Below are 13657 nucleotides of genomic sequence, written 5' to 3'. Positions count from 1 at the left end.
TTTGGAAGAAGTATTAGAGCTTGTACACGTAGACTTATGTGGACTTATTGAAATAGAAAGTTATAGTGGAGAAATTTTTTCCATTCTTTTTGTTGATGATTATTCAAGAATGATGACTACAATGTATCTAAAAGAAAAATTAGAAGCTTTTCAAAAATTCAAGTGGTACTTGGCAATAGTAAAAAAAGAAATTGGAAAGAAATTGAAATATTTGAGGTCAAAGAGAGGGGGTTAATTAATCTCCAATGATTTTGATGAATTCAACATTGAAGAAAGAATTAAAAGACAAGTATTAGCCCTTGGTACACATTAGCATAACAGTATAGCTGAAAGAAGGAATAGATCCATCATAGATTGTGCAAGAACATTGATGATAGAAAAGAATGTTGCAATTAAATACTAGAAAGAAGTTATCATCACTACAATTCATACCTTGAACAAAGTACAACTAAAGAAAAAATCAAATCAAACTACTTATGAACTATTGTATGACTACAAACCTAATGTAAGTTACTTGAAAGTATTTGGTAGCAAATGTTATATCTTGAAAGAATCTAGAAAAGGAAAATTTGATGTCAAAGGTGATGAAGGCATATTTGTAGGATACTCCTATAGACGTAAAGAATAAAAATGTTTGAATTTATCTACTCATAAAATCATAGAAAGTGCACATGTGAGAATTGATGAGTTTGTAGAAAAGAGTGAAGAAGAAAGCATAAATAGCTTGAGGATTATACAAGATTTGTTTAGTATGAACTTGCTAACCTACCAAATCTTTCTGGAAGAAAGGAGACTTCACCTCCTAAGTCCCCAAAATCTCCAATAGTTACCAAGTTGTAGACAATACAACCTGATTCATAGTTTGAAGGACCCAAGTCACAATCAGAGGTTGTCAAACTAGAGTAAACTGAGTCTGAAGGACCCAAGTCATAGATAGTGGGACTCGAGCTTGATACTAAATTTCATGATGAAATCAATGAAACTCATTCCAAATCCAAAGAACCTGTGTTAGCAAGATATATTTGAAGGCATCATGCACCTAATCAGATCATTAGAGACAAATCAGATGGAACAATGACAAGAAGAAAATTAAAAGGTAGATGCTTACTTGCTGAATTTGAACCTAGAAATGTTAAAGATGTAATGGATATGAAAGTTGGATTGAAGAAATAGAGAAATAGAAAAGAACAAAACATGAACTCTTGTTCCTAGATCCAAGGATAAAAAATGTAATTGACACAAGTGGGATTTCAAAAACAAGATGAATGAAGATGAAAAGGTTTCTAGAAATAAAGCAAGGTTGGTGTGTAAAGGCTATTCTCAAAAAGAAGGTATTGATTATGGTGAAACTTTTTCTCTTGTTGCAAGATTAGAAGGTGTTAGAACTCTACTAGCATATGTAGCACACAAAGGATTTAAATTATATCAAATGGATTTAAAATCTACATTCTTGAATGGAATTCTTGATGAGGAAGTCTATATTGAACAACTAGAAGGTTTTGTAGATCCTAGAAAAAGGGAAATGGTCTACAAGTTGCATAAGGGATTATATGGTATCAAGAAAGCTCCCAGAGCTTGGTATAAAAGACTTCATAATTACTTGATATAGATTGGCTTTCAAAGAAAAAATGATAACAGTAGCCTATATATCAAAGAGGGACAAGACAAAAAGATTTTGTTAGCATAAATTTTTGTTGATGATACTTTATTTATAAGAAATGATGACTTATGCAAAGCATTTTCAAAAGAAATGAGTAAAGAATTTGAGATGTCTATGTTTGGAGAGATAAAATTCTTTGTTAGATTAGAGATTCAATAGAAGAAAGATGGTATCTACATTACTCAATCTAAGTATATGAAGGAGATACTAAATTTTTTTGGAATGGAAGATTCAAGACTAGTTGGAACCCCTATGTCTACTAGACATAAGCTTTCCAAGAATGATGATTCCAAAGAAGTAGATTAGACCACATATAGAACAATGATTGGAAAGTTGTAGTATGTAGTGGACAAAAAGCCTGATATTGCATTAGCAGTTGGTATTGTGGCAAGATTCTTAGCAAATCACAAAGAAAATCACATGATGAAAATCAAGAGAATCATGAGATATATGAAAGGTACTAAAGACTATGGCCTATGGTACAAAATAGGAGGCAATTTGGACTTAAAGGTATTCATTGATGCTAATTGGACAGGAAGTCTTGATGACAAAAAAAGTACTAGTGGTGCAGCCTTCTTTCTTGGTAAAAGACTAGTGTGTTGGACAAGCAAGAAACAAAATTGTATCTCTCAGTCCATAGTAGAGGTAGAATATGTGGTAGTAGTAGTTAATTGTTCTAACATTGTTTGGTTCAAACAATTGATGATAGGTATGAAGATAGAGATCAAAGATCTAGTAGTCATATACTATGATAACACCAGTGCAATCAACATATCAAAGAATTTAGTGATGCATACCAAAACAAAGCATGTTACTATAAAATATCACTTCTTAAGAGAATTGGTGCAAGATAAAGAAGATAGATTGGAATATGTGAACACAAAAGCAAAAATTGCAGATATATTCACTAAGCCATTACCTAAGGATGCATTTCTATATCTAACAAGTAAGCGAGGGGTCATTCCCCTATCTGAAGCTCACTAAATGAAGTTTAGTGATGCATCAACCAAAGCATGTTGAAGATCAACCAGTTGTTGTAGTATTGACAAGGGCATATTGCAAATGAATCAATACTTAAGGTACATTGATTTTCACTGAGTATTGTCTTTGGCATGTGTTGTCAAAGAGGGAGAAGTATACTATCATATCTCATAGAAATTTTGTTGAAAAGATGGAGAAGTGTGTTGTCATACTAAAGACATTTCATAGAGGGAGATTGGAAGAGAAGAATTATCAAAAAGGGAGAATGAACTTTGTAGAAGTTCTAAGCAAACAAAAATTTTCTAAAAGGGGGAGAAATTGAAGGCAAAAAGAGTTCACACTGATAAAGGGGGTTCTCATGGATGTGAATTAGAATAAAACTAATGATATGTTCCTTACTTTATTCTTGTTCCAAAAATTTCATTGTATTATGACATGTTGTGTTTCCATCAATGCCAAAGAGGGAGATTGTTATTGTCTTTGATGTTACACAAAATTTCATATCATTATTAGTCAATGTATGTTGAGTTTACTCGAGTAGAGAAGAAAATTTTTTGTGTCTACCGAGCATTCCAAAATTTGCCTAGTCTAGAAGGAAGTGTCTACTGAGTTCACTCGAGCACCAATGTAAAGTTTGTAGATGATGAGTGTTAACTAAGCTCACTTGATTAATGAAGGAAATGTTGGATGGGACCAGTGCTAACCAACTTCACTTGGTTACCAAAGGATCTATGGAAGTATGCAGTGTTAACTTAGTTCACTTGGTTAACACAAGAAAGTCATTTTTGAGTTAGTGTCTATTGAGCAGGGTTGGCTAACAAAGGATTTTCTTGTTTTGGTATATTAAGTTCAATTGATTTTATTATTGGTTTTAGCCAACTGAGAAGATGAATATTAATTATTCTAAGTTGTATTCTAGTCAACTTGACAATATGAAAGATATAAGTATAAAGTCAAGTTGAGGATTAGAAAAAATAAGGGGAAAAGTGTGAAATATTTGATGATGCTAAGAGGAAGCGAATCAAAAGGATAAGAAGAATATCATTGTGGAGCTAAAGAGATATATTCGATTAGAAAGGATCAAGTATACAAGCTAGAATAGAGATCTATGATCAGCAATTTAGTTGCATCAAAAATTGGGTCATCTCATTGTTACTCTCTAACCATTGTAGTAGTGATCTAAATCTCTTAATAGAGTTGGCTTAACAGCTATTTGTAAATCCTCTAACAAGGTGGCAGTTCTATTGAATTGTCCAAAGACCTCTAACAAGGCCACTCCTAATAGGGTGAATAAATCCTCTAATAGGGTCACACCTAACAGTGTGTTTTGTAACCTTTAATAGGGTTGGCTCCTAACAGGGCTCACTTCATAAGAGTGAAAACAATAACTAGTTGCAATTGGTGGTTTTTCCCAAATTGGGTTTCCATGTTAAATTTTGGTGTCAAATGTGTTCATGCTATTTATTTTTCATATTTGCAATTAAGTTAATGTAATGATATTCACTGATAATATCTTAAGATTTTCATGTCAAGTAATTAACGAGCAATTATAATGTTTATCGAATTACAACATTTCTTTGTTTGCCAATCATCAACAGAATAAAGTTTTGACAAAATCATCTTGTACTGACATCTAGGGGATCTAGGATTTAATTTTTTAGTAATTGATTCACCCCTCCCCTCTTAGTTACTCCTCATATATTTTCAACAATATGTACATGTGTGTGTGTGTGTGTGTGTGTGTGTAGATATACATACATGTATAGATGTAGATACATATATATAGATATGTACATATATATACACACACATACATTGAGTATGAAAATTGAAGGTTTGGATTGATGACTAAGATTCTTTGTAACTTCTTATGGAATTAGTCTTGAGTTAATTTCTTAAGTAAGTATGAGGGTGTTTGTTGATGAAGAACTGCCTTTATCATTTCATCCCTTTGTCGAGGCTAGTTGTTGTGTTTCCAGAGCACACACCCCATTTTTCATCTTGCAAATAGGGGCCCTTTCTTTTATTTTTTTCCTACATATTTTTTCTCATTTGTCTATCTATTTAAGGTCACTTTTGAGGGACCTTGAGGACTAAGAAGCTCTAGGTTATGTCAGGTTGGTTTCTAGGTCAATAGCATTTATTTACTTTTGTATTGATTTCCCATTATTTGTCTAAGTATTTTTCATATCTTTCATTTTTCATTCTTAGATCATGATGGTGACCTTTGGGATCCATTAGAATTGTTGTAGATTCATAAATGAGATTATAACTACATTAATTCAATTTTTTTTTTCAATAAAGCACTACTGACAATGGTATTACATCTGCAGATTCAACACAAAAACCTTAAGAATTTAGATCAAAGAAGCACAAGGAGCTCAACTCCATGCTAATCTTGGACTATAGGGAGGCCATAAGTCATAACAAAGTTTTAGAAATAAATACACAGGAGTGCTCTGAGACTCCATCTGACAGAAATCTAAAAGCTATTTTCAAATCAAGGAATATTGATTTCTTGGCAATTTTACACACCTTGTGTAGGTCTACAATTTTTAAGTCTTAGAGATGCGCACATGTATGGTCCCCCAAGTGCGCATATTCATAGGTGAACAATTTTGAAGTCTTAGAGATGTGCACATCCAGAGGTCCCAAAGGTCCCCTACATATGCATGTGTGTAGGTGTGCAAGTAAACAATTTTAAAGTCTTGGAGATGTAGACATGCAAGATCCTCAAGTTCCCCTAGGTGCATAGATGTGTAGGTATCACAATTTGAGATAACTTATAGTTACACCACTAGTTAGATTCTAGTTTCTAAATTTGGAATTTTCATGCACCAAAACCATGCTTTTTGATCTTAGTAGTGGTTAAATAGTAGATACACATGGAAGAGGTTAAGTTCCTATTTATGGAAGGCTCCTAAGCTCTAGCTACTACTTGAAGATGCTTCCTTTCTATCTTCTTCTTCTCTTTATAGTTTTGAATCATGTAAAGGCCCATGCACCATTTAATTGATAAAAGAAAGCATGTAGGCCTACAAAGCACCATATTAGGGGACATTTTGTATAGATTTAGCTTTATGTTTGTAGTTTTAACATACTATTAGTATGGGAAAAACCCTACATCTGAAAATCACATGAAGGAGAGGGTTTACTATAAATACAAGGATGTAACATGTATTCAAGTTTGACATTTTATGCAATAAATTATAATATTGGTGCTTTCATTCTGTGTGAAGTGATTCTTTTTGAAATGTGTGTTCTCTTTGTGAACTAATAATTCATGAATAAAAAAGGATCTAATACTCTTATTATTTTTGGGATGCTTATGTGATTTTAGTTTCTAGGAGTTTGTCATGACTAGCCACATGATACCTTTATAGTGATGAATCAAAGGAGGGGATTTCTACACATACATTCCTAGCAATTTGTCTCATGTGCACACATTTTTGTGGCTGGCTTATTTGATGTATAATGGAAAAATCATACTATCTTACAAAGTTTTACTAATGATTGCATTAGGGAGATTATGGTTGCACTACTCCAATTTTAATTGGTTTCCTACCATCCCCATTGAAGATTGGCTTATGTTCATTTAGATTTCATTTTCAGCAATTTTCTTAGTTTCTTGTTACCTTATCTCTTTGAAATTTTCTTCTCTTAGAAAATCTAGTTAAGTTAAAAATTCATAATAGTTTAGACTTACAGACATTATCATAAAAATCAGAAAATACAAAAAAAAAGGTTTTCTACTAAATATTTTCTAAGTGTCATAGAGTAAGATATTAGACTTCAATGAACTAGCAAAGGCCTCCTCATTAAATAGAAACATTTATCTTAAATTGAGCTACCCTATAGTGCCTCTCCCATTTGATTTATATAAGTCATCCCAATGGATGCAACCTTGTTGGTCTCTCCTTGAGAAGGGATCATGATTGGGATCATGAGTGGTCTACATCCTTGAGCTGATTGGATTTAGGTTATTGTATGAGTTGCTTTGATTATGCTTATGGTTGATTTTTGAGATTATGATGTGATTTATGGTTCACTAAGGTTTGTGCTAGTGGTTACCAAGATCGATGTGGTATCATGATGTTATTCCATGATTACCCAAAGATGTGTACAGAGATTGCACTATGTACTATTACCATGCTACACTGGACTAGGTTCTTGTAGCTGTGGTTAGTCATGTATATGACTGTGTCTCTTATGTGTTTTACATGTCTTTTCATTTTTTTTACACAACCATAATTAAATTCTTAAATAATTAGAAATGGATTGTCCATGTTGGATTCCTAATTTATGTGTTGCGGATATTTACCTTGTTATATTTTGATTTGAGAGATACTTATTACTCATGTTATATTTTACATTTGAGATGACTTGAGGGTCAGATGTTATACTTTGATTTTAATATCTTAGATGTTAGACTACTATGTTTTTTAGTTGATCATAATTGCATAATGATGCCATTTTGAGATGACAGTATGCTTTATGATGATATCTAGTTATCCCATATTTGGACATATCTTTGATCAGGTTTATGTGGCAGATTTAATGTTATGGATATTTACTTCATTCTTGCTTCTTATGCTTTATGTGAATGTGAGTGGTATAAATGGATTATTTCAATATATTTGAATAAATGGTTAAATTAGGTATTTAATGCATTTAATGCTTCATCTATGTTATTATATGCAATTGCACTTGATCATCTATTTTAGTGTACAAGATTTATATCCCTAGCAGTGGCACATGGAATTAGTGATTCAAACATTTATATTTTACCAATGGCATCCATGTATAGTCGACGTATCTTATTTAAATGATTAAGTTAAACTTTCTAGTGATTTGATAAATCTGGACTCATTTGCATTATGTGACTAGACCTGTAAACATATCTATGTATTTAGAGGTTCACATTGTCATGAAGGTTGTTAAAGAAATTCTATAATTTTGGGGGTTTTCAAGCTTTATTTTGTTTTATTTTAATTTATGGCATATTTTTCATAGATGAATTCTAATTACTTGGAATATCCTATTTTCATTCAGGGCGATTCAGGGTTTAACTGGGTTGGTTGGTTATTTACCATAGTCAACTATTCACTTGAAAAGTGAATAAGTATCCAAAAAAAAGGAATTTAATTCCTCACTTCTCACTTTTGAATTAGAAAGTTTGAGAGTAAAACCCAAAATCCTCTTCATGAGGATTTACTATTCTATTTCTTGTGGGAGCTATGGGCATGTGATTATCATGAGATTGGTCTCCTTGGATCCAACTTAGGGAGACCTTAGATTGTCATGCTTTTTTGCTACTTCTATGGGATTTTTATTTTATGGTTCATAATTTTGTTTTTCCCTTTTGGCTATGAGGTAGGGCTCTCCCATTTTATTTTTTCATCTATGTTTATACTTTTATTTTTGGTATCCATTTGTTTAGAGGCTGAAAACTAGTGTTCCCCTCTGTTTCGGTATGCCAACTCTACCTAGTTGGGCAAGTATGAGCATTTTCCTATTTTTTGGGATAAAGGTTTGGGGTTTTGCAATTTATGTTGGCCATTTTTGCATACAGTCTCCAAACCCATATTTTATTGGATTTTTGTCTCTTTTTTTTCCTAAGACCAAATGGGTTTTAATTTTGAAGTTTTTGAGTTTTGAGGTTTTTGCCTCAGTTTGCGTGCTGCCCAGTTTTCTTAGGTTTTCTTGGCATGATATTAGTTGTGGACTTGGATTATCCATAGGATGTCAGTCAAACCATTCTTGTACTTTTATGTTGCTTTACAATGTGTACCATACCCATACTCTCAACTTTGTGTTTGGTTCAGTGATTTTATACATGATGTTACTATTTCTTTTGGACCCTTGTTATTGTTTTGCGGACACTAAGATTCATATAGAATCCATACACCTAGATTGAGGTTGTTTAAGTGAGTTCATGATGTTTGGTCTTTTTGCATCATTGGTATTCATGTAGAATCCATACTCCCAGATTGAGGCTGGTTGAGTGAGTTCATGATGTATGGTTTTATTGTTCTTTGGGATTCATGTAGAATCCATTATCTCAAGCTTTTTTTTGGTTGAGTGATCTTTTACTTGTGTTCTCATCCAACCCTTGTGTTATGATCTTCATGATGGTGGTGCGCCACACATGAGTACATGCACATACATTTTTTGGGTGACTTACAAGGCATGATCTTCTATGGTACTTTGGAGAGTTCTGATCATTAGGGTTGGGTTGGGAATACACATGCCTATGGGCACTCATCATTGGATGAGTATGGGTAGGGTAGGGTAGCATATGGAGGGGGCTTCTTTTTCATAGCTCGATGTCCATTTTCCAAGTGTTGGTGCTTAGAAGTTTTAATCAAGTGATAACTAAAGAAAATATTGGGTGGTAATAAAACTTAAGATAATAAAATGTATGTGTGAGAGCCTTTTGTTGAGGAGTTGAGTTGCATTATCCAGGCTTTGGGCTTTTCATTGCCAAGTGACTCTCCATGATGTCAGCCCCTACTTAGTAGCCCTTTGAGTGTTTGACCAGGACCTATAGAACTTGCATTCTCATGTTCTTGGTTGATGGCAGAAATCTTTACACAATCTAATCCAGAAACCTTGTATCATAACTATTATGGATTGTGGAAATCTAATCATGTTAACCTTTTACAATTATTTTGAAATTTTGGTCAACCCAACTTCAGAAGGCCATACATTTCAAACTATTACTCTAATTGGCTATTATAACCCCTTTTTGGAATCCTTAACTTATGATCTATAGGGCGTAGTTTTCTCAAGCTCTAGTTGACCCCATTTCAAAGCCCATCTAAGGCCTCTAAGGTCTTCAAAATTGAGCCTAAAGTTTTTATACCAAAATTTTACAACAAAAATTCACAATATCTTCATGAATACTCATGATATGGCTCTAAGCCTCAACTTGTAAGCTGATATATCCAAGATGAACATCTAGCTCTAAAAATAGGATATTACAATCTCATATGACTGACTTACTAAGTAGAAATTTGCCAGAACAACTCCTCTACACTGAGACAACCATCATTTAAGAGACAAAAAAAGAATTTTTATTTGAGTGAATCAAGATTGCTCTTACACCCAAGATGCTCCTGCATCACCTTTATTGTCATGTTCATGCATCCCACCACTCCATTTTCTTGTAGAGTCTTTGGAATAATTTCTGCCTACAAATACCTTTAGTTGAACAAAAATATTCAAAAAAAATTCTGCAATATTCACCACCATTATCCAATTTGAGACATTTTAACCTTTTACCAGTCTCATTCTCAACCAAGCTTTTCTATTTTTTAAATTTTTTGAAATAAATCAAACTTATGTCTAAGAAAATAAAACCATACTTTTCTAGTTGCATCATCAATGAATGTAACACAATATAGAGAGCCACCAAGAGAAGATATCTGAGATGGTCCTCATACATTTGTATGCACACAAGCTCTAATTTCTCATTCTTCTTTTCCTCTAACTCATTTGAAAACTAACTCTCATTTATTTTCCATACACACAAATTTCATAGTAATCCATATTGATATATTTTAAGAGTAGGTTAAACTTTCCTTGAATGAATTTATTTCATTCCTTCATCACTTATGTGTCTAATTTTGTTGTTCTATAGTGCTATTTAAGAATCTACTATAATTTTTTGATGTTCTTCCTACCCAACTATAATAATTGTTCTTGAACATTGAGTTTTCTCTAAAATAATCAAAGTAGAAGGAACACTATGATTTATGCAAAGATATAAGGTGCCTACTTTCACACCTACATTCTTGGAAACTTTTTATACCTTCTAATTTTTATCATTAAAAGTAACTATATGAGCTTCACCACCTAGCCCCCTTTTTAAGATTAAATTCCTACTAAACCTTGAAACATCACCAATCTCTTAAAGTAGCCATTGATTCCCATTCTAATAATTCATATTAATTCTTCCCTTTCCAATAATTTGACATGTTTTATAATCTTCCAATTCAACTAACCCAAAATCTCCTTGGGAATTATCAATAAAATAACTTCTATAAGGTATAGCATGAAATGAAGCCCCTGAATCTAAAACCCATGAGTCTATTAGAAATGTTTAGAATAATGGGGATGGGGTGGGGGAGGGGGGCGGTTGGTTTAATTAGTTACTCAAGGTTCATAATACCATTTGAACAATCAATCAAACATACAACATTCACAATTCTATTTATCCTGCTATAGTTCGGTCTCTACAGTATATTGATAAAAGATATTACTAGTAGTTCACTATCCTATTATAATAGACTTTCTAAATGTAAACATGTAAATGTAAAACATCATAAAACATTCAAGACAAGTTTGACACTAGGATTTTATGTGGAAGCACAATTTGGGAAAAACCACCAACATGTCACCACTTTTTCACTCTTTTGAAGTGAGTTTTGTAAGGAGCCAACCTTGTTAAAGGTTAAAATATACATTGTTAAATGTAACCTAGTTAGAGGATTTAGTCACCCTATTAAGAGTGGCCTTGTTAGAGGACTTTGATCATCCCATTTAGAATTTCACCTTGCTAAAGGATTTACATAGGTTGTTAAGTCCTTCAAGTGACTCTCAGGTCAACCTTCCTTAAAAGGATTTCAATGCAAACTATTTACAATTATTAGAAAGAAAACAATAGGTTTTTGATTTGCACAATTACAACTCACCTTTGCAAGTTTAGATCACTATTTAGTTCATATGCTAATTCACTAATAAGTCCCTTTGTCAACATTATCTCTTAACTCACTCAACAATCCTTCAAGCAGTCATCCCCTTTATATAAAATTAAAGTCTACTACTCTGATCAACTTATCAACTTCAACAGGCTTGTTCCTTTATACTAGAAACATGTTCACATGTGTAGATAGTCTTGCACTAGATCAATTTTGATCTCCTTCTGTGAATAGTTTATCTATTCTGACTATAGGGCATCACATGCATCCACACACTCACACACATAAAGTTCACATGTTCACCTCCTTATATAGGTAATTTCTACTTTACCATTTTCAATTATCACTGTATATCTTAGATTTAACTATCTATTTCATTAGGTTCATTGTATCTGATCATCTTCCTTCTTTTCTAGAAACTTCTCATCCTTTGAATTTGATCTTGGGTATTCTACCTAATCCTCACCTTGAATTAGATGATCTAACTCATCAATCTTATCTTCAACATGGTTTCCATATCCCAAGAAATCAACTGAGTCAACTATAAATCACAATTCCTCAAATATATTCAAAATATTGTTACTTGACAATCACTAAGTTTTGACACACAGTCATCACTTGATCACTTCATCACTATAAGACTCTTTTCTTAGTACCAACTAACTTGCTTAGTCGATATGGAGGCTCAGTCAACACTAGGTTTTCTCAGCACTTAATGTTGCTTGGTTAACACTAGTATCACTTGATAGTAGAGAAAATTGATAGCCTCATGAAAGAGAACTATTCCACAACTAGAGATGGAAACATAAAGGACGGAGGGAAAATTAAGACTAGGAAAGAAGACATGATCAAAAGAAGATAGTAGGCTTCTTGGTCCTTCCCCCCAAAAAACTGGCATAAAGCCAATTTTGATGGAGCGGCTAAGGGGAACCCTGGTCCCACCAGATGCGGTGGAATCATAAGAAATAGCTTGGGAGTTGGCATTGCTGCTATCTCCTCCCCTATTGGTCACCAAACCAACCATTTGGCTGAAGCTAGTGCAGCTAGACTCACTGTTAAGCTGTTCTTGGACTCAGGGATCAAACAATTGTGGCTTGAAGGTGACTCCCTAAATATAATTAATTGTATTTTAGGAGTAACCAAACCATCATGGACCATTGAAAGCATAATTAAGGACCTAAAAATGGACTTGAGAAAATTTAAAAATTACCACGTTAGGACTGTGAAGCTAACGTGGTTGCTAATTGGTTCGCAAACATAGTGGTCACATTCAATTCAGTGATGACATGGGGAAACAATAATCATTTTTTGGCGGCGGCCATTGAGCTCATCCGAAAGGAGAAAATTCAAGGTACCAACTCAAAATCTTTTTATGATGATGACACATGCTAAATCATTTTTTAAAAAGGGAATCAATTGGAGTCATGTAGAACCCCCACCACTTCATAATAACGTGTACAGATTACATGAGCAGAAGAAAGCCAGAGTTAAACCCAAAAACATGCGCATCAAAGCTCTTGTCCTTAGTGATTTGTCCATCTTTGAGCTCTGCAATTCTATTCAGGGTTTAGGGTTAGAGTGGCATAAAATCGCTATGGTGGGAGAAAGGATTAGAAGAGAGCCATGGGGAGAAACAAAGAGCTGGAAAGAAAAAGGGAAGGTTTGGAAAAAACTCCAGAAGGGCGGCATAACCAGCTTCATGGAGAGGCTCCATGGTTTTGATGCGGGGGTTACCAAGATTATGGTTGAAACCTGGCACAACGGAAAGGTCATAATTGATGGTGTCTCCCACCAAATCACAGAGGGTCTCATTGCAGAGGTGACAGGCTTCTCCCAGGAAGGAATTAGCTTCTTTAGGGATAAGAAGATGTCCGCCAATGTTGTCAATGCTTTCATCAAGAATGACAGGGAGAAAAGAAAACTGGTAAAGATTGACACCTTCTACGACATAGAGTCCATCAAGAAGTTTTGGGGGCTTGTTCTGAGGATCATTATAGAGTATGTCACTTTGGAGCCCAAGTTTGATAGAGTCAGAACCCATCATTTTGTTCTACTTAATCATTTTAGACATAAAATGAAAATCTCCTTTCCTTTCTATATTTATACTTCTATGACTAAGAATATAGAGAGTTACAAAAAATGCCCTGTCAAGAATCCTACCCTTCATGAAGGTCTTCTCCTCCTCATTTTTGAGTTTCTAAAAACCCAAACAAGAGTCGAGTCCATTGGGGCTTCAGGTGGCTCCTTGGAGGACACTGCTAGCTCAGACTCAGGGGAAGTGCGCATTGTGAAATCTGTCAAGTCTGAAGCCCCA

The sequence above is a fragment of the Cupressus sempervirens genome, chromosome 8 (assembly GCF_028749045.1).
Source record: "Cupressus sempervirens isolate cs-2001-9-10 chromosome 8, ASM2874904v1, whole genome shotgun sequence".
Classification (NCBI taxonomy): domain Eukaryota; kingdom Viridiplantae; phylum Streptophyta; class Pinopsida; order Cupressales; family Cupressaceae; genus Cupressus; species Cupressus sempervirens.
This window is presented reverse-complemented; position numbering follows the sequence as displayed.